Below are 22,551 nucleotides of genomic sequence, written 5' to 3' on the forward strand. Positions count from 1 at the left end.
ATTTCCAATTCAAATCTCAACATGTGTCTACCACAGATTCTAAGCAATGCAAGGCTGTGGAAAATAAAGTCACAAAGCATATTAGCAGGAGGGGTGTGGCCAGGAGGCACCAGCCTACTCTGGCTCAGAATCCCAGCTCTCAGGAGGCTGAAGCAGGAGGACTCCCACAATACAATGTAAGGCTGGTCTGAGCTACACAGTGACTTTGAAACCAGCCTGGGCTATAGAATGAGACTCTAAAGTACCAAACAAGGGACTAGATAAGGCTCAGCAGTTAAAAGTGCTTACTGCTCTTGCAGAGGACCCAAGTACAGCTTCTGGAACCCATATCAGGGTGCTTACATCCTCCTGTAACTCTAGCTCAGGGTATTTGATGCCACTGGCCTTCACAGGCACCCCCACACATGTGCACATGCTCCCACATAGACACACACATAATTCTAAAAAATGTTTTAAAAACAAATTAATCAATTACGCTATCAGACATAGATGCCAGACAGTGATGGCACACACCTTTAATCCCAGAACTCCGGAGGCAGATGTGGGCGAGTCTCTGAGTTCCAGGCCAGCCTGGTCTACAGAGTGAGTTCCAATACAGCCAGGACTACACAGAGAAACCCTGTCTCAAAATAGATGATAGATAGATAGATCAATAGATAGATAGATAGATAGATATTCAGACAGACAGACAGACAGATAGAAATCAGACATGGAGTCTATTCTATCCTACCCATTACTTTTTTTTTTTTTTTTTAGATTTACATTTATTTTATGTGTACTAGTGTTTTGCCTGAATGAATGTATAGGTATCTACCAGTTGTATACTTGGTGTCAGAAAAGGGTGTAGCATCCCCTGAAACTAGAGTTATGAATAGTTGTGAGCCACCATGTGGGTTCTGAGAACCAAACCCAGGTCCTCTTGAGAAGCACCAAATATTCTTAACTATTGAGCTTTTTCTCCAGCCACACTTCTCTGTCCCAGAACTCTCTGTGTAGACCAAGCTGGCCTTGAACTCAAGAGATCCACCTGTCTCTGCCTAGGGAGTGAATGGGATTAAAGAAAGGCATGTGCCACCAACACCTGATTTATCCACTATTTTTAAAGTTTCAGTTCTTTGAATTAAAAAACAGAAAAAGTAGCTCTAGCTATTCTGGAACTTGATCTGTAGACCAGAACTCAAGGAGGTTCTCTATTTCTGTCTCCTGAGTGCTGGGACTAAAGGTGAGTACCACCACCACCCGGCTTAAAAATGAATCTTAAATCACATTTTAATGTGTTGGTGGAGGGACATGATGAGCCATGGCTTACATGTGTAGGTCAGAGAGGAAAACTTCCATGAATATATTTTCTTCATCCATGATGGGGGGGCCAGGATATCACACTTGGATTGTTAGGCTTGGCTACAAGTGGTGTTACCCACTGAGGCATCTCAGATGCTCTCTGCCTGATCTTATTTCATCTACCCTATCTTATATTATTCCATTCTGTTCTTTAAACACATAGAGAAACAGTGAAAGAAAAAGTGGCCCACTTGACAAGAGCATAGTGCCCAAACTGTGCTCAGTGTGCTCCATTGCTCACAACGAAAGACCCGCAGAGCATGCGTGGACCTTCCCAATCCCACACAGGAAAGGTGACACCCCAATCACTCACGAGAAGCGGTCTTGATGCAAATAGCATGAGGAATTTTTATTCCAAGTGCACTGGGATCCACAGTCATCAGACTGAGGGCCTCGAGGGCAGAACTGAGATAGTCTTTATAGGGTTTACAACAAAGCCCACACATAGGTCACTGGGGAGGGGGTTTCATAAGCAGTTTACAGAGTCAGATAAGCGGTTAGCCAGCTCATTTTATGTTATCTTCCTAGGCCAGGATTACATACTCAAGGGCCTGTCTGCCGTAAACAGCAAAGAGTGTGACCTTGCCTATTTACTGGCAGAGGACAGAGTCTGGAATTTGAGGTTTTTAGGGCTTTTTAGATAGTATTTCTAAACTTCTAGCTTCCTGTGGCCATTGGAGAGTTAGGCTGTATTTTTCCATCCTTTCAACACCACCAGACCAAAGACCCTAGTTCATCCCTGTAGGCCACTGAGGTGTCAACCCAGCTGCATGAGGCAGCCCCAGTCAGAAGTCAGACTTCAGGCCCTGGGCTGTGGGTGTGGGGTGGGTTTGGGGGATGGAGGACAGGAACTCACTCTAAGGCCTGCCTGTTTGGGGAGTGGATCAGGATGCAGAGAACTCAAAGAGGAATTACCAGGAGCTGTTTCTGGACTGCCACTATGCCAGGTGTTTGGGGAGGCCTGCTGTGTGACAGGAAGACTGGGCAAAGTCACCAGGCCTGGGACAAGGGGAGAATCCAGTCTGGCTGGTGGCTTGTTACAGCATATGAGGTCCCTGCAATACCCAGGCTTGAGGTTTGTGCCCAGGTCTCCAAGGAAGAATAAGACGGAGAAAAGGGGGCTAAAAGAAGATGGCCCTGGTACTCCCAACCTGCACCTGTGGTCCAGCCAGGCACAGGGCCTTCTAGGTCAGAAGCACTATCCACCAATGGATCCACAACCTTCTGACTTCAGGAAGTGCACCTTTGAATTCCCTGAGGCTAAGTCATACCTCATTAAGATACTAAATCCACAAGGAAGTCAAATGGACAGTGGACACCCTTTCCCCAGGCTGCAGCTAAGGGACAAAATAAATTCTTTAGCACTATTTCTAGAAGCCTTGCATAAACCACTACCAACTCCAAGCGTGGGAAAAACTGTTGTAGCAAAGTTTTGACAGGAAAAGAAAAACAAAGGCAATTCCACCCACAGTTGCATTTTTCTGTGGCAAATAAAATAAGATCTGTGACAAAGTATGGTTTTATTTTATAGTTTTTGGTACTGGAGATCAAACACAGGCCTTGCACATGCTTTGTAAGTGCTCTGCCACTGAGCTACCCCCCCAGCCTTCATTTTTCCCCCCTTACCTCTCTCCTTCCCCACCCTTCTTCATTCCCTCTCTCCTCTCCTCCTTTATCCTTTCCTGCCACCTATCCCTTGTATCAGAGCATCCCAAGGAACATCCATTTATTCACTCAGCATTTATTATTAAAATGTACCTTTTCTATTTCTGGCCCTGTGCTGGTGATCAGCTGGTGAGCTAGATGTGGTCTGAGACTTGGAATTCTTTCTGCTAGTGGAGGGAGTCATGCAAGAAATAGCTGGGAAGAAGGAGACATCATTCTAATAAAGCCTTTTTAAAGACACAGCTTAGGAGTGTGTGTGCCTGCTTGTGTATACGGGCATCGTGGGCATCCAGCATCTGAGGAGGTCAGGGCACCAGGAGCCCCTGGAACTGGAGCTAGAGGTGCTGACAATGAACCACCTGATGTGGCTTCTGAGAACCGAACCAGGATCTTTTGCAAGAGCAGCAAGTGTTCTTAACCATTGTACCATCTCTACAGACCTGTGTGTGCTAAATCCTTTAACAGATAAATGAATAATAGCTAATAATTATTGTAGAAGGAAAAATTAGTAGAGTCATTGGGTCTAGGAGAAACACTAGTTGTTTGTTGGAGGTACGTAGGCCTTAAAATCATTATAGAAAACGGTGATTTATGGATAGAGTTTTGTTTTTGTTTTTCGGAAGGAGTTGTATTGCGGTAAATAAGGATCAGGATAAACAAATAGGCCGAATAGATGTTTATTCAGGGAGAAATAACTTACAACCTAGACAGATGAACACCAGGAAATTCAACCCGATCCTCTCCTGTCCGAGTCATGCCAGAAAGAGAGAGCACCTTCCTGGCCCCCTCCGACCTCCTTCCTCAGGTCACCTCCGCCCATCGCTCCACCCCCCAATGGGCGTGGTCAGTGCTACAGAAGGATTATCTCACTACAGAGTTGTACAGCCTTTGCATGACTTTGGTCACAAGACAGTCCTGGCACACCTGGAATGTCTTGCATTGTTGGGTACTGAAAACTGTTCACAATACAGACTAAAGTTACAGGTGTGATGTTTCCTTTCAGGAAATATATGGATTAGATCAGGATCTTTGGTATAAGGAACTTGTTTTACCAAAAAAACAAAACAAAACAAAACAAAACAAACACAGACAAACAAACAAAAACCCTTTGTGTAACAACCAATAAATATGCTTCTGCATGGCTGTTCCTCGAAACTGTTCCTTCCCGCTGCTGCCAAAGAGCCTGAATTACATCTTGGAGTGACCTTCTCTCTTTCATCATCCCATGCAACACAGAACATCAACAAGCTAGTTCTAAACACTACATAAAATGTAATATGCTTTCCTTCTCTATATAAACTGCATTATATAGTTCTATATTTTATGTATAAAGCATAGAGAACTATAGGAATAATGTGATTTTATGTGTGCAAAATGCAGAGCCATACAATATAAATGGAGGTTAAGGATAAAATTTAATCACCAAAGTCCATATTTAAAAATTAGATTCATCCTGGTGATGGCACATGACGCTGCCACTATTACTACAGCCAAGGAAGCTGTTCTCAGAGAAGTTTCCAAATTGGTCAAGGTTAGTTCCAGGTGCAGAAGGGTTCAAACCAGTGACCTGTTTGAGCTGAGGCACAGTCATCAGAAGGGCCTCGAAGGACAAGGAGCTGGTTCCAGGTAGTGAGTGTGGAGGCACAGAGAGAGCTCTGAGAGTTCCTGGAAAGAGGAAAGAACGTGCAAGTATCTAGCTTCTGTGGGGCTGCTGAGGCACACGGGCAGTTCTAAAGGATGGGGCTCTGTGAGGCAGTGTGGAGAGCTGACAGGGAGAGATCACCTGGCCTCCCCTCCTGTGTGTCACTAAGGAATGGTAGGCTTGCTTCTCTGAGGGTGAGGGCACTTAAGCAGGGGCGTGACAGCTGGATTTGCATTTCATAAAAGGCCTTCAGCAGCAGCTGCCTAGCTTAGCACAAAGGAGGCTAGAGACTATTTATCTCCCTGGCTCAGGAGAGCTGGGTAGTAACGCCACTCCTGAGAATACAGTCTAGAGAACACTCAAACATCTGCTCAGAGCGTAAAGCTTCACAGTTGGTGTTAGCAAGACTCCTAAATGTCCTTCAGCAGAGAGTAAATCAATAAATCGTTGTACAGTCTCATAATAAAATACCATCTGGTGGATGAAATGAACAAACTGGAGCAACATGTGTCAACGGGGAAAAAATAAAGCGAAGCGAGGAAACAGGTTGCAGAGGTTAAATATAGCATGATATCATCTTAGCAAAGTTAAACTCCTGTGTAGCAATGTTTTCTGCTGCTTATGTATTTGCAAATGTCTATAATATTAAGTGGATAATGGTTATTTCACAAAAGTCCCCTGGAGAAAAGACAGAGGAACAGATAAGGATGAGCTAGTTAAAGTTACACACACACACACACACACACACACACACACACACACACACACAGAGTTCCTTAAATAAAATTGCAAATATGATAATGTTAAGAGTGTTACTAAATGAGGTGCTGGATAGATAGCTCAGTGGTTAAGAGCCCTTGTTACTCTTGCAGAGGACCTGGGTTTGATTCCCAGTAGCCACATGGCAGCTCACAACTACCACAGGCATGCATGTGGTTAATACACATGCACACAGGAAAAACACCCATAAAGTGAAATGAACAGGTCTAAAAAATAAAATCATAAGGAAGTTTTGCTAAGTGAAAACGTGATCTTTATTATTCTCCACACTCAACTGCTTATTATGTTGAATTTATTTCAATAAAAGTTTTAAAAATTAAACTTGGGCTGGGCAATGGTGGTGCATGCCTTTAATCCCAGCACTTGGGAGGCAGAGGCAGATGGATCTCTGTGAGTTTGAGGCCAGCCTGGTCTACAGCGCCAGGACAGACTACAAAGCTACACAGAAACCCTGTCTCGAAAAGCAAAAACAAAACAAAACAAAACAAAAACCCCAACCAAACAAACAAACAAAAAACCTTGGATCTGAACATGTACTCTTGCCTCAGCAAAGAAAGAAGGGCCCTCTGCCTTTGATTGCAGTATAGCCCAGAGACAGAGATCTGGGGCCATTGGTCAGTCAGGAAGAGGGGACAAGCATGCACTGAGGGGGAGGGAGGAGGGAGAGCAGGAGTGAGGATGTCACAAGATAAAGGAAGCCGGTGACTGCAGGGTCATGGGAAGGAGGGGACAGTAGATTCCAGATGACTCCCAGCTTCTCTCTTTACTGAGTGGGTGGTGGGGCCAATCCCAAAGAGAGGGAATGTAGGAAAAATAAGAGGCTTGACTAGGGTGTGGTGCAGAGATCAGGTTCAGACATGTTTGGTTTGAGGTTCTTCCAGGGAGAAATGTCCAATGAATATTCAAGAGAGAAAGGTTCGAGGTGTGGGAGAGAAATACAGTCACTGGGTATGTAAGTCTTCCTTCAGGGAGAAATACAAATAAATAATAATGATTCAAAAAGTAATTGTCCGTTTCAGGCTAAGGGGATAGCTTAGTTGGTAAAGTGCTTGCTTTCTTAATGAGAGGACCTAAGTCCAAGTCTTCAGAACCCCTATGAAGAGCCAGACACCCCAATATGTGCCTGTAATGCCAGAAGTGGTGAGGCAGGGAAGGGGAGGGAGACGGGTGGGTCCTTGGAAGCTGCCAGGCCTGATAGTCTTACCTACTTGGCAAAGTTCCAGGCCAATAAGAGACCTTGCTGAAACAAAACATGGAAAGGGTCTGAGGACTCAAAACCCCAACACACACACACACACACACACACACATTTTTTCCCTCAGTTTGGTTTCAGTGGTCAACTCAAAGCTCGGAGTGACCACTCAGAGCCAACAGAGTTGCATTAAACTGGCACTCTTAGGAGCCTGTCTGCAGAGAAAGAATGATTGGCAATGGCAAAGACTGGTTAATAATGTTTTCAAATACCCCAATGTCAGCTGGATTGCCAAAACTAGCAGCAGTTTGCCCTGCCCTCCCAGCCCTGCCCTGCCCCATTCTCATGCACAGGCTTGTTTGATCAGTTCAGAGGAACTGAGGCACATACTCCCAGCACAATCCTGGTCAAGCCGACCTGAGTGAGATTGTTTTCCTAACAATGAAGCCAGATGGAGTAGATGCTGCTTCCTTCTTCTCTTCCTGGGATGTGATAAAAAGACAGCAGCAGCATGTGTACCAGTGTGTGTGTGTGTGTGTGTTTACAATAAATAACATATTTCTGGTGAGTTTCTGATTCTGAGCAGATAGGGCTTCTAGGTTTTTGTCTGGCATGTAAGGAACTTAGAAGTTGCTGCTCATCTGGGTGGTAGTGGTGGCGGTCCACGCCTTTAAACCCAGCACTTGGGAGGCAGAGGCAGGTGGATCTCTGTGAGTTCAAGGCCAGCCTGGTGTACACAATGAGTTCCAAGCAATACAGAGAAACCTTGCCCGAAAAAGAAAGGAAAAAAAAGAAAAAGAGAAAGAAAGCAACCCTGTCTGAAAAAAAAAAAAAAAAAAAAGAGGAAGAAAGGAAGAGAGAAGGAAAGAAGTCACTGCTCTCCTCCGTTCTTCCTGACCAAATGAAAAGACAATACTTCATCTTGGATCCATCAGAGAAGATTGTAGGCCAGTGTGATGGGAGATGTCATTCTGTAAATATGCTTCTCGTATTGGTTAATAAATAAAGCACTGTTGGCCAATAGGAAAGCAAAATAGGCGGGACTGGGAGATTGAGAGGAGAGAGGAAGTAGGAAGGAGATTCAAGATGTAGGACAGGGAGAGCAGAATGCCAGCCCCTCTCTCCGGTAAGATAAGACCACGTGGACATACTTAGATTAATAGAAATGGGTTAATATTTAAGACAGGGCTAGCCAATGAGTAATGCTAGTAACAGGCCAACAGTATTATATCTATTACGTCTCTGTGTGTTATTTGGTGCTGTTGCGGCTGTGGGATCAGCCAGCGGAAAACCTACTCCTAACAACAGGGTTTCTCAATCTTCCTAATGCTTCGCTATTGGCTCTTGAATACAGTTCCTCATGCTGTGGCGACCCCCAACCATAAAATTATCTTGTTGCTACTTCATAACTGTAATTTTGCTACTGTTATGAATAGTAATACAAATATGTGTGCTTTCTGATGGTCTTAGGCATCCCTGTGAAAGGGTAGTTTGACCCACTCACTGATTGAGAAGCACTGCTATAGGGCAAATCGATACCTCCAGCGGACAGCCAGACCTGCCACAATCACCTCATCAGAGCAGACTGTAGGAACCAGTCCCAGGGCAGGAAACGGGGATGTATGTTCAGGGTGACACCTCTGAGACCTAATAAAGGGAGCACCAGTCACAGAGACAGCCCCATCCCTGAGGGAGCCTCCCCTGCCCCCCCAGCCCATCCCCAGTCCTAGGCCCAGAATCTCATAGTGTCAGGGAAAGGGCTGATGTGTCAGAGCATTTCTTCTTAGACCTTTGAGCCTGGCTTTCCTTCGGTGAGCACCCTAGCTTCACTCATGCCCTATCAAAATTGGAAAAATGGAAACGCACTGGTAAATGTCACAGTCCAAGGGCACAGGCTCATAAAAAGATGGCAACCTCAGGACTGTTGAGCACCAACCCCGGCCTCTGCCCCGTCTCTCCATTACATTACTAATGGCCTGTGTTAAGCAGGTCCTTTGCCACCTATCAACAAAAACTTAGAAGCCATGCCCAAAGGAGCACAGTTTGAAGACAGAGTAAGAGTTTGAACCACAGTCAGAAAATGGCAAGAATGTTGGAATTATCAACCTAGGAATTTTTAAAACTAATGTGCTACGGGTTTTAATGGTAAATGATAAACGTAGACATATTGTAGAGAAGCCCTGTTTTGGCTCACTAGTAGACAGGAAATAGGGAAGGTTTCTGAGGTTGAGGCTATGACAATAGAAGTTGGTGAAATTGAGGCTGGGAAGACGGCTCAGTGAAGGGAGTCTCTGCTGTGCAGTCATGAGGACTGGAATTGGGATCTCCACCATCCACGGGGGGGGGGGGGGGGGGAGGTAGGTGCATTCCTTAACGCTGGTGCTGAGGGACAGAGACAGGCAGAGCCTGAAGCCCATTGTCAGCTGTCTAGTCAAACCAGGGAGCTCTAGGCTCAACGAGAGACCCTGTCTCACAGGATAAAGTGGACCAGTGGAGCCTAGCACCCCCCAAAAGACCTCAGATCTCCACCCACATACCATATGTGTGTGCACATGTACAGGCATGCATATGCATAAGCAGACACACATCAGAAACTTGTCAAACTGAAAGAGTAGAAAAGAAAAACTCAGAAAAGGGAGAATACAACTGTGGGACAGCTACAGAAGGTGGAACAAACAGGTAATGGGAATATTAGAAGGAGGGCGAGGGGAGGAAGGGTTAATTGTAGTAGTAACTTCAAGTTAATATGGAAACCCCAAACCACAGATCCAGGAAGCTCAGAGGGCATCAAGAAGGGAAGTGCGGTTCAGTCTGATCTCGCAGCAGCTCAGTTCTTCTGTAGCTCTCCCTGTCTCCCTTTCGCTTCCAGAAACATGGCCTCCGGTGTGGCTGTCTCTGATGGTGTCATCAAGGTGTTCAATGACATGAAGGTGAGCAAGTCTTCAACGCCAGAAGTGACGAAACGCAAGAAGGCAGCGCTCTTCTGCCTGAGTGAGGACAAGAACATCATCCTGGAGAAGGGCAAGGAGATCCTGGTGGCAGATGAGGGGCAGACTGCGGACGACCTCTACACCACTGTCAAGATGCTGCCAGACAAGGACTGCCGCTATGCTCTCTATGATGCAACCCATGAGACCAAGGAGAGCAAGAAGGAGGACGGGGTGTTCATCACTGGGCCCCTGAGAGTGCACCCCTTAAGAACAAAATGATCTATGCCAGCTCCAAGGATGCCATCAAGAAGAAGCTGACCGGAATCAAGCATGAATTGCAAGCAAACTGCTACGAGGAAGTCAAGGACCACTGCACTCTGGCAGAAAAACCAGGTAGCAGGGCTGTCATCTCTCTGGAGGGCAAGCCTTTGTGAGCCGCCTCCAGCCCCCTGCCTGGAGCATCTAGCAGCCCCAGACCTGCTCATGGGTGTGGCCAGACCAGAGGGGCTGGGGGGATCCCAGCAGGGGGACCGTAATCTCTTCACCCCAGTTGCCAAATGTCCCCCACCACACCCCTGGACCGTCCTTTTCCCCCCACCCTGATGGTTCTGGCCTTCCCAAACTGCTTCTGATCCTCTGATTCCTCTTGGGTCGACGTGGACCAAGTCCCTTCCCAGGCACCCAGTTTGGGGGCAGCCTGTTCTGCTTTGTTTTTAATGGCACCCCAACTCCTCATCCCCTCCCCCCAATCCCATGCTGCCAACTTCTAAAAACAATAGCGATTCTGTGCTTGTCTGTTTAGTTCTGTGTGGAAATGGCCCTCCCTGCACCAGCTGGTTGCCCCTCCCCCCCTTTTCCCTTGTTCTTGACCACTCATGGAAGCAGGACCAGAAAGGGACCTTCAATTTAAAAAACAAAACAAAACCAATAAAAAGGCTAATTAACAACAACCACAAAGAAGGGAAGCACAGCCAAGCATCATGCACACTTTAATCCCAGCCCTCAGGAAGCAGGGTCAGGGGAATCTCTGTGAGTTCAAGGCCAGCTCGGTGTACATGTTGAGTTCCAGGACAGCCAGGACTATATATAGTGAGATTCTGTCTCAGTAGGGGGTTGGGGGTGACACTCAGACATGCAACAAATGAGGAAATGTGGTGCCAGAGAACCACCTTGTAAGAAATGCTAAAAAACAATTATCCAGAGAGAAGGGCGGGGTCAGCACGGTAGATCTGCGCCCAGAGAACGGGTAAGTGAAGGCTGCTGACAAGAGCTCTTCTCTCCCCTCAAAGGGAGTCAAAGCTAGGCTACCCTGAAGCCAAATATGAGTGTCATGGCTGGAGAAGGCAGATCTAAGTTCGTCTAAGGTGATAACATTTCATGATGTTTTTGTACTACAGAAACAGAAAAGTCATAAACCAAGGCACTTTTAAACTAATTGGTGGGAACATCAAGCAGTCACATGAGTAGGAAACCCTCTGTGATATTTCGGATGCTTTGCTGGGAGCTGGGGGTCTGAACATTTCAAGGCATTTATCTAATGTCAGCAGGATGTTAGTTCCCATGCAGACGTGGGCCATAAAAGGTTGTGAAGGGCAGTAAAGAGTATGCAAGCTGCTTTGGCTCCCAACCCTAATTCTCAGGCTTTGCAGACTGTTTAACGTGAGCATGGCTCTTCTGGGAACATCACAGAGTAAAGTATCTTTTGTCCTTTTTGTGTGGCATTGGTGGTCAAGCCCAAGGCCTCCAGCAAACTCACTGTGTGTTCCGCCACTGGGCACCTGCCTCCTTCGTGTTTCTTTTTCTCATCAATGGGATCTCACTCATCTGCCTAGGCACACATCATCTTGCCACACTATTTTTCTTCTCTTTTAAATGTGTGTATGTGTGGTGTGTGTGTGAACACATTTTCACATGCATGTGGGCACATGTGCAAGTGGGTATCCACATGCACGTAGAGCCAGAGGTTGATACTGAGCACTGTGATGACTATTCTTGTTGTCAACATGACTACGGCTGGCATTAGCTACAACCCCATGACTGTGCACACTTGTGAGGGATTTTTTTCTTGATTAAATCATTTGAAGAGGGAAGACCAGTTGTCTAATCTGTATCTTTAAAGTGTGAAGATCCATCTTTAATCTGAACATACCTTCTGGTGGCAGACTGTATAAGGGATATGGAAGAAAGAATATACTATATATGTATGTGTGTATTATAATATAATACAATGTCAACATTATATGTATATACATGTGTTCTGTTCAATTTTGTTACTCTAGAGAACCCTGATGAATACAAGCATCTTCCACAATGCTCTTCAGTTTATTTATTGTTACTGAACCTGGGGTTTGCCAATTGGCAAGCTTCAGCTAGCCAGCTTACCCCAGGGATCCTCTGTCTCCATTTCGGGAGCACTGGGGTTATTGGTTGGTTATGCATCTGCCTGGCTCTAACAGGTTGTGGGAGATCTGAGCTCCAGTCCTCACACTTGTGTGGAAGCACTTTATCCACCGAACTAGCTCCTCCCCCTGTTTTTTCTTATTTATAACTGATGGAAGACAGCAGTCTTTTTAAAATTACAGCTGCAACACTATTTGATTATAAGTGCCTGTGAAGCGGCAATTCAGGACCAGTAGGGGGCACTTGAAATCACAGAGAAAATGATAAGTTCTGACACCCCCCCCCACCCCCTGCCCATCTTCTTCCTCTTTTTCTTTGTTCTTTTTGTTTGTTTGTTTGTTTGTTTTGTTTTTCGAGACAGGGGTTCTCTGTGTACTTTTGGAGTCTGTCCTGGCACTTGCTCTGTAGACCAGACCGGCCTTGAACTCATGTAGCTCCTGCCTCTGCCTCCCAAGTGCTGGGATTAAAGGTGTGTGCCAGCAATGCCTGGCTGAAGGCTGTGTCCATCTTAACCAACCACAGATCTCCCCTGCTACTGCCAACTTTGATACTTTGTATCCATCAAGCCATGTTAATATGGCTATGTGGCAGAGCGTAAATAAGGAACATAGGAAAACTTAAAATGTAGGAACTAGTTACTAATAAGCCTGAGCTATTGTCTGAGCATTTGTAATTAATATAGGCCTCAATGTGTTTATTTGGCAGTGGCTATGAGACAGGAAAACTGTGTACAGGCACACAAAAAGCATTTTTGTTTTGTGCTAAGATTGTACTTTAGGCATCTGATCTGGTATTGAAGTCAAACAAGGTCAGATACCGCAATGGTTCAAGGAAGAATTTCTCTGAAAGGCAGGTGCCTGGCCAGGAAACTGACTGTAAAAGATACTATCTACCTCTACCAACTTTTCACAAGAACAATACAACTTAATCAGCTGACAAGGTTATGGAACCTAGTAGCCCTTCCAGTGTGGCCTGAGCTCTGACTCGTCAACCATTCCTAAGTGAAACAGCCAATTTCCTAGGTTTACTGTTGTGGAACATTACTCTTACTAGGCAAAGCTTTGTTACATTTGCTTATGCTGCAGAATATTACTTTAACTGTGTAAAGGTGTGTTGCCTTTGTTTATGCTGCATTTGTTTAATGATATAAGGATGTGTGTTTATGTAAAACTGTGTAGCATCTATTTCACCGTGCCCGACTAAGGCACCTGATTGACCTAATAAAAAGCTGAACCGCCAATAGCTAGGCAGGAGAGGGAGGCTGCCAGGCAGAGAACAAATGGGAGGAGAAATTTAGAAACGAAGAATGAGAAGAATAAGAGGAAGGAGAAGGAGAGAATGAGGGAGGCACCCAGGGCAAAAAGGCAGGCATCCACTGCCAGACAGACAGACAGACAGACAGAAGAAGAAGTGAAAGTGAGACACACAGAATGAAAAGCAAAAAGCCCTGAGGCGAAAGGTAGATGAAGAGAAACAGGTTAAGTTAAAAGAGCTGGCCAGAAAGAGCTAAGCTAAGGCCAAACACTCAAAGCTAATGAGCCTCCCTCTGTGCCATGATTCAGGAGTTGGCCCAATAGAAAAATCTTGGTTCTGTAGCTTTGGAGGCAGTCCTGGAACTCACTCTGTAGACCAGGCTGACCTCACAGAGATCCGTCTGCCTGTGCCTCCCCAGTGCTGAGACGAAAGGCGTGCACCACCACTGCCCGGTGACTTCCATTTCTTAAATATTAATTGATTTACTTGGCAAATTGAATAGATTTATGAACTTTTTCATTTTCCCCCTTGTTACACATTTTATTTATTTCATTTTTCAAGACAGGGTTTCTCGGTGTAGCCCTGGCTGTCCTGGAACTTGCTTTATAGATCAGGCTGGCTTCAAACTCAAAGATCCACCTACCTGGAAACCCCCCAGTACTGAGATTAAAGGTGTGCACTACCACTGCTGGGCTTTTCTGCACTTTCTTATACCCTTTCCCTCCCTCTGAACATCTTCTTACCAACAAATCCCCCGCATGTGTCTATATTTTTCACTTTTTAACAGTTAGATTATTTGATTATTTGATGAAGGTTTTGTTTTTCTGGTTTTTTTGTTTTTTTTTTTTTTTTTTTTTTTTTTTCTTTTTTGGAGACAGCTTTGGAGGCTGTCCTGGAACTAGCTCTGTAGACCAGGCAGGCCTTCAACTCACAGAGATCTGCCTGCTTTTGCCTCCCGAATGCTGGGATTAAAGGTATGACATCTGGCTTAAAGATTTTGTTTTTCTTTGATGATTTCTTGGGTGATCATTTCTAAGACAATAAGAAATTTAAGGCAAGTGTGACAATTGTGAATTTTCCCTATAAGCTGGGATAGGAGTGCAAGAAATATCATATGGTTTATAGGCTAAACCCAGGAACTTGATATATTTATAAGCCAACATCTATCAAGCGATCAGTAATTTCACATGCTCTCCCCTAGTCATTTTTCTCTAAATCATCTTAATTCTATTTGAGTCTTCATTTTGCCACATTGGCTAGAAAGTGAAGCTCAGCCACGATCAGGCCACCACACCTCTCTTTATCGCCTCCTTCCAACCTTCTCTTACCTGAGAGTACTCAAAGCTCCTGGGAGAAAGGGATCCAAGGATGAGGAAACCTCTGGTCAAGTGACAATGTGTCTCCCATGTTTCTGCTCTTTTCTATGCCACTCTGGGGAGAGATGTCAAAGAGGGCATCTAGAGATCTACCTGCCTATGGACAGGTCCATGGTTTCGCTTCTGGGTGTGTGTGTATGTGTGGTGGGGTGTGTGTCCAACTGTTTCCATAGCAACTCAGCCCTGAGGGTAAAGGATTTTCTAGATGACCATAACCAAGCTTACCGTAAAGAAAATAGATCCCTGTCTACAGTGCCTGGAACACTCAGTAAATATTGATTGAAAAATAAATAAATGACCAGAGGGTTCAGCCCAAGCATAGTAAGCAGAGAGAGCAGAAAATTACAGTCATTCATTCGAATTGCTTGATTTTTTAACTCATTCAGTCCTCGGTGGTTTATACATTTATACATTTTATACATTTATATATACATTTATACATTTATAATTGAACAGAGCAACAATAGTTTCTCACCCATTCTCCTGCTCCTGAATGGTGAGCCTCTGGGTTGTCATACCACATCTCACAGTAGGAATCAAGGACACTTTCTAACTTCCCAGAAGAAGAGCCTGAATTGAATGCTGCATATGATTTCAGTACAGATTATTTTTTTACCGGTGGCCTTCACCTATGACACCTAAAGTTACTTATGAATCCTGGGCGGCAGCCTGGCATGTAGCCCCAACGGCATTTCTCTTTGGCATACTTCCCAGGACCAGTCATGTGAGAAAGACAGCTAACAGCAACAATTGTTGTGTGATGAATGGCTAGAAGCAACAGCTGGAAGCATGACGAGGTCGTGGAATGTAATCAGGGTATACTGACCTGGAACTTGGATAAGCCAGGCAGTGATGGATGGCAGGCAGCCGCGAATCCGTCTGCATGTTGGCATGTCCGACCTGGGAAGCACTGATTAATTTGAATTGAAATGGGCAGTTTGAGAGGCAGAAAGGCACGCTATGACCAAAGCCACAAACCCCAACACAAACTGTTCTTTAATCTTTCCAACCACACGCGCACTCTTGGGAGCATGACTTTCCAGCCAGTCGGATGCATTTTTCAATGCTAGAAAGCTGAAAGCCCAGGGTCAGGCTTTGAGAGACATCTGACAGAAACTGGGAGGAAATGACAGAAGAGGCTTTAAGCTGAGACCTAAAGGGCATACCTGAGCTGATCTGTGAACAAATGCTTCTGTGGAATTTCGTGACGAGGAAATACCAGAATGTACTGAAGTGCTTGTGCGCATGTGCAGTCTTGTGTCCTTGCCCTGTGACACACCTCAAAGTCAACTCATAGAGCTGCTCTGGGCTCCTTGGGACCAGGAGAGAACCCAGCAACACGCAATTCTGGATCCTGAAAAGTCCGGAGGATGTCGGTTTCACATTGTCTGGGTCTGGATCCAATTGCCCAAATCACAGGGGGAAGGCACTTCATGGCTAGATTCTGTTTATTCCGAATTATAAATAAGACTTCAAGAGGGTCAGAGTCAAAGGAAAGAATTTTTTGAAGTTTTCAAAGTTCCTAAGGATTTTCATAAAGTTAACTCCCAAAACGACATTGTAAATTCAAGTCACACAGCCTGTCATTCTCAAAAGCAGTTTTAGAGCTAGGTGCAAAAGAGTTTCCTTTCCTTTCTCTGTTAGACACTATCAGCTCTGAGATGGTTTACTATGGGCCTCAAAATGTGTATAATGTCTACAATTGTAGACCTGGCATAAATATCAGAGATGACACAGTAAGACTCTTTAAGAGGAGAGGCAAAAGCGGCTCATCCAAAATCATACATCTAAAAGTGTGAAGACTCAGCTGTAGAGGAGGTATTTTCCCCTCTTCCTGGCCTTGACAGACTCTACCCAGGCCCTTTCTGCCCTGGGGAGGGTAACAAACAGGCTCTGCCTGTTTTTTTTTTGTTCCACTTTTCTGTCTTGCCCTCCAGAGAGCCTGCCTCAGAGGGTGCTCTGGCTAGAGGTTCCAGTCCATCCTATCACTCCTGAGGTGAATGTTTCCGCCTTCGAGTACCTTATGTTTTGTCTCACTTTTACTGGAGAGAAGGATGTAATTCCTGAGGTTGATTTTAAGCATATGGAGGAGGTTTTTTACTTCCCCTTCCTTACTTTTCCCAATACCTTCAGACGGGAAACAGTAGGATTCATCTTGATTGTTTGAGTTCCCCTCTATGTCACACAAAGCCAGAGAAGCATGGTTGGTATTTAATGTCTTCATTAAATCAAACAGGTTCTGCTGTGGAAACCTTCCTTGAGATGAGAGCTTTAAAACCACAGAACATTGAGATCAAAGACCCAATGCTGGTGGACAGGAGCCGCACCAGGCCCTACATTCTTGGCTTCTCTTGACTCTCCATATCCCTGACTGTGAGCCTGGTGAGATGGCTCGGGTAGGGCACTTGCCACACAAGCTTGAGGACCTGAGTAAAGAAAGGGTAGATCAGAGGAGGAAAGAGAGCCAGCATCCCCCAGAGGAAAGAGGACTATCCCTCCACCCCACCCCACCCCACCCCACCTCTGGGAGTCCTCTGATCTCCCCATGAGCATCATGGTATACATGTGCATACATGAGTAAATACAACAACCCTGGATATTGGGCTTCTCTCCCCCTCTTCACGTATGAGGAAGCTGGGTTTCAGAAGTATCAGGGAACTGGCCCGAAGCTGTACAACAATTAGGAAGTGGACCCTTACAGAATGCCCATTTGTGTCTGGCTTTTTCACTTAGCATAATTTTTAAAGCTTTTTTCATTTTTTTAATGTAGAAAAATATGCTGCATTACATTTACCACTCTAACCCTTTAATGTATTTGATTCAGATTATTCACAGTACTGTGGAACTGCTCTACTCTTCCAGAACTTTTTGCTTGTTAGTTTTTGTTTTGTTTGTTGAGACAGGGTTTTCTCTGTGTAGCTTTGGCTGTCCTGGAACTCACTCTGTAGACCAGGCTGGCCTCCAACTCACAGAGATCCCTCTGTCTCTGCCTCCCGAATGCTAGGATTAGAGGCGTGCACCACCACAACTGCAACACCACAACTGCCCAGCCTATTCCAGAACTTCTAACCTAAATAAAAACTCATAGCTATGGAGCAGCCCTTCTGCATTCCATTCCTGCCATCCCTCAGTCTCCCAGACCCTCCTCCCAAGCCCCTGGCAATCACTTACCTACTTACTTGCTTTGTCTCTATGGATCTGTGAGTAGGTGCCATGCAGCATACCAGCATTTGTGTCTGGCTTTGTAACCAATGTATTTTCGAGGTTCATCTATGTTACAACATGGTTCAGAACTTTATTCTTGTTTATAGCTGAATACTATCCCAGAGTGGATGTACTGTATTGTTTGTGAGTCCATCAGTAAGGAGACATCTGGTCTCTTGGTTATTATAAATAATGCTGATATGAACATTGCTGTACAATTTTTTTAAAGCTTCAGCTTTCAATTCTTTTGGGCCTAAGAAGAAAAATTACTAGATTACATAGTAATTCTATGTTGGTCTTTTGTATAAACTGTATAGTACTTTTCATAGTGGCTGTTATCAGTTTATAGTTCCACAAGAACTCCAAATTCTTCACATTCTTGTCAATGTTTCACGTATTTTCTTTTTAGCAATAGATCTCTCTCTCTCTCTCTTTGAGACAGGGTTTCTCTGTGTAGCCTTGGCTGTCCTGGAACTCACTATGTAGACCGGGCTGGCCTTGAACTCACAGAGCTCAGCCTGCCTCTGCCACCCAAGTACTGGGATTAAAATCGTGCACCACCACCGCCTGGCAACAATAGTTCTTTTAATGGCCGTGACAGGGTAACTCCCTGTAGTTCTGTTTTCACATTTCGTATTCTGTCTCATTCTAAGACTGTCGTCACTCACTGTTTGATAGTGGACCTTCATGCACACTACCTCTTAGTTTAGGTTTTAGCGACTGATTTATTAAATTTATTTATTAAAATAACTGATTTAAGCATCTGCAGTAGTAACTTCAACCTCCACTCCTGGGTCATTACTGATGGAAGTGATCTGCTTCACGGTCTCAGAACGGGGCACTCATTGAGCTGCTGACAGACTCTCATCTAGAAACCCCACAGATGTTTCTCCTACAGGAATTCTCAGTGTCTTGGTAGGTCCCAGAACTGGTCCTTTCACTTTCAGATTCTTTTTCTTTGCCTCTGGTAAAATCAGCACACCATTGCTCCTGGTCAGGGTAATTGGAATTCTGTAAATCCCCACTCTAATGTTTTAAAGCCCTGGACCAGCTTGTTTCTCCATGGGAGTGTGTGTGTGCTGTGTGTGTTGTGTGTGTTGTGTGTGTGTGTGGTGGAGAGTCAGGACAGGGGCGACAGCTGTGTGCAGACAGAGCTATGTGCAGCGTTCCAACACACCCCAACTACATCTCAGAAAGAACCTTTTAGTTTTGATGGAGTCCAATTAACCTAATCTATCTATCTTTTTTTTTTTTTGTCTTCTTCCTTTCCTTCCTCCCCACACCTCTTTCCTTTCTCCAGACAGCATCTTCTGGCCAACCTTGAATTCACTATATAGCCAAGAGTGATTTTGGACATTTTAAAAAATACTGTGTGTGTATGAGAGAGAGAGAGAGAGAGAGAGAGAGAGAGAGAGAGAGAGGGAGGGAGGAACAGGCAGTTCTGTCTGGAGTGACACAGTTGAAAGCCCCCCTACTGGTGCTGGGAATTGAACCCTGGGTCCTCTTGAAGAAGAGCCAGTGCTCTTAACCACTGAGCCATCTCTTCAGTCCCTCTCCTGACTATTTAATCAGATCTTTTGTTTTGTTTTCCAAACTGTTTCTCTGTATTCCTTTGGAGCCTGTCCTGGAATTAGCTCTGTAGACCAGGCTGGCCTCAAACTCAAGAGATCGCCTGCCTCTGTCTCCCGAGTCCCGGAACTAAAGATGTTCACCACAAGTGCCCAGCTTTAATCAGATCTTACAGCTCTTTTCTAGATTCCTATTTTGCTCCAAAGCTATTGAAGGTTTCTTGTCACCTGTAATAGACTCACAAGATTGTGAGGTAAGATCAAGTAAAAGAATGTGAAAAGAAGATGGAAAATGTCTAGGACCATTTAAACATAAAGTTTTTTGTTTGTTTGTTTGTTTTATAAGCTTTCAGCAGCTGATTGAAAGCAAAACAACAAAGACAAAAGCCTTTTAAACTAAAACGTGTGTTTCTTTCTGTTCCTTTTCCATACTAAGTGATTTCTAGCATGAGTATTCCTAGAACTCTCTCCCTGAGAGTCAGGATCCACTGCTGAGCAGTTTTAATCTCTATTCTCCTTTGTCTAGTCACATACTAAAGAGGACATTGTTGCTGCTAGCCTCTGTGCTTCTATAATCTCAGTTTCTATGCAAAGTCAGAAACCAGTAGGAACTGACCTGCCTCATGGCCACCCCACTGTCCATAAATAAGAGGCCAAACATATAAAATAATAAGATTTTTAATAAGAATAAAAAAAAAGCGTGAACTATCTATCCCTTTTAACCCAGGTCCTTTTCTTGAGAGACAGACTCTAACAAACTGCCGTGGGTTTTTGTGGAACCTGCTGCTCTTTATTGTTGTCCTAGAAAAATTAGATAACTCAAGATGAGAGATTTACTTAAGCCATTGTTTGTTTGAATGCATCACCAGTGGAGATTGGTGGGAAGTGTTGCTCTACCCTAGTTGTTCCTCCCCTGAAATGAGTGGAATCTTACTCTTTGCTTTTGAGTTCTACTCTGTAGTTGGTTCAGTAAGATGAGTCCATATGGAAGTATATCTTTTGACAATCACAAGATATCATTGGCATGGCACAACACAGATTGACACTGATGTGTGAACTAGAAGATGGAGGCTCCTTTTGAGCAAGCTTTCGTTGAGCAGTGATAGTTAATGAGATGCTAGAGAAGAACACCAAGGTTTTGAAAGTCAGAGGTCACTAGTACTGTCCAAGCAGAAGTAAATCTCCTGGATGAAAAATGCAAGTGTATTGTTGTTGTATCTGCTGGAATGTCTGAGGAACGTGACAAATTGTAAACTAAAAGAAAAGTAATCAAGTTTAATAATGGAGTAACTACAAATGAACCAGCAGTGTCTGAGTTTGGGATGGTCTCTACAACAGCATAGTACTGCAAAGGCTAGATTAAGAAAATTTATTCAAGCCAGGTGGTGGTGGTGGCAGAGGCAGACGAATCCTCTGAGTTCGAGGCCAGTCTGGTCCAGGGTGAGTTCCAGAACAGCCAGAGCTGTTATACAGAGAAACCCTGTCTCAAAAAAAAAAAAAAAAATTACACAGAAAGGTCAAGATCATGATGGTCCTGGAAAATGTTGGGGCTGGGAGGATGGTCCAATGGCCACAAGCATGAGGTCCTGAGTTTGAACCTCTAGTACTCATGTAAAGGCCAGGTAGTAGCACACACCTGCTACCCCCGTGTTGGGGGGACTCAAGCAGATGAATTCTGAGTTTGTTGGCCAGCCAGTCTAGCCAAAAGGTGAGCTCCAGGTTTAAACAATAAGGTGGAGACGTGATTGAAGAAGGCATCCTGAAATCATTCTCTGGCCTCTGTGTGTGCCTGTGTGTACATCTTCTATCTCAGCACACGCTGAGTGCATGTGTACACACACACACACACACACACACACAAAACACACACACACAGAGAGAGAGAGAGAGATTAGGAAAGAGGGATAAACAGCTGAAATGAGCTGAAGTGTGTATCCTTCAGCACTTTTCCATCAAGTTGCTGCCAAGATGTCAAGGAAACATTGTTGTGATTGAGTTCAAGCTACTAAAGATGTCTGTGAACAGAGTGACATTTTTCTCCCTTGGCTACAAAAGAAGTTTGAGTATCATCAATGATCTACTTTGAAAGGTAGGGACAGATACTGCCTTACATATGCAAGATCTACTCTAAAGCAAGTATATTATGTAGTTTGATGTTTGGGGAAAATAAGATGAATGATCTGATCAACTGTCCCAGTTTTTCTAGGATGGAGGGATTTCCCTAGATGTGATTCCCTAATCAGAAGTTAGATTTTGTTAACAGAGATTCATGACCCCTAAGTCAGAAGAGCACTCCCCTCCTGTATATTTGCTGGTTTTAGAAACAAAAAAGGCAAGATGGAGCCTCAAGTTTCTGTCCAAGTAGGTAGATGTCTCCCGGCAGAAGCCTCCCTCTCATTGGAAGGGAGACTTTGAAATCTACAAATATCAGAAGGCAGTGGGGGGGGGGGGAGGAGAAGAGGGTAATGCACTCTAGAGAGCTGTGCTCTTTTGTGTTCTGATTGCAGCTGGCAGCTCTTTAGAGCTTATCTTGCTCCTTGTAGAGCAAAACTCCAGTGTTGCAAGCTACCCTCATCTCTCTTGTTCATCACCCTCATCACTTGAATTGGGTCTTTAACAATCATTTCCCATGCCAGCTTCTTCTGGTAAATACTTCAGGCCTTAGCTGTGGCATGAATATTTCTGCTGAGAAATGGGTTCCCATCTCAGAAGCCATGCATCTTGTATTTCAGAAAGGCCACATGACTGAAGTCAAAGAAAGAGGAGCTTTTCAAGAAACAGTCTGTGGTGTCACATAACAGAGAGGTTCTACCAGATGAACTGTAAGATGCGGCATGACTGTCACCAGGAATGTGACAGGAAAGATCTAGCTGTGGGTGTAGAAGCAAATTGCAGTAAGACGGGCACCAAATAGGTAGAGAGAACATACTGTCAGGTTAGCACCTCTCACATTACTGAGAGTCAGAGAGAGCTGGAGAGTGAAAGCACAGGAACAAGAGAGCCAGGAGGGCATCGCTGATGGATCGAGGTCCCTTAGGATGCCAGAGGGCTGACTGCCAGAACTCTGAGTCATGGGTCTTGTCATCCAGAAAATTCATTCTGTAGCCTTCATAGAATAATGACTTACAACAGAGCTTGGGATCTACTTCTTCTCAAAAGTGTGACATTTCCTAAACAATATAAAGAAGTACTAAAAGGT

General features: G+C 44.6%; 1 pseudogene; it reads left to right on the plus strand.

Moving 5' to 3' along the window:
- Positions 1-9,493: 9,493 nt before the first annotated feature.
- On the plus strand, positions 9,494-10,038 carry LOC127216429 (cofilin-1-like; annotated as a pseudogene).
- Positions 10,039-22,551: the final 12,513 nt, after the last annotated feature.

This window comes from Phodopus roborovskii, unplaced genomic scaffold, assembly GCF_943737965.1.
Source record: "Phodopus roborovskii unplaced genomic scaffold, PHOROB, whole genome shotgun sequence".
Classification (NCBI taxonomy): Eukaryota; Metazoa; Chordata; class Mammalia; order Rodentia; family Cricetidae; genus Phodopus; species Phodopus roborovskii.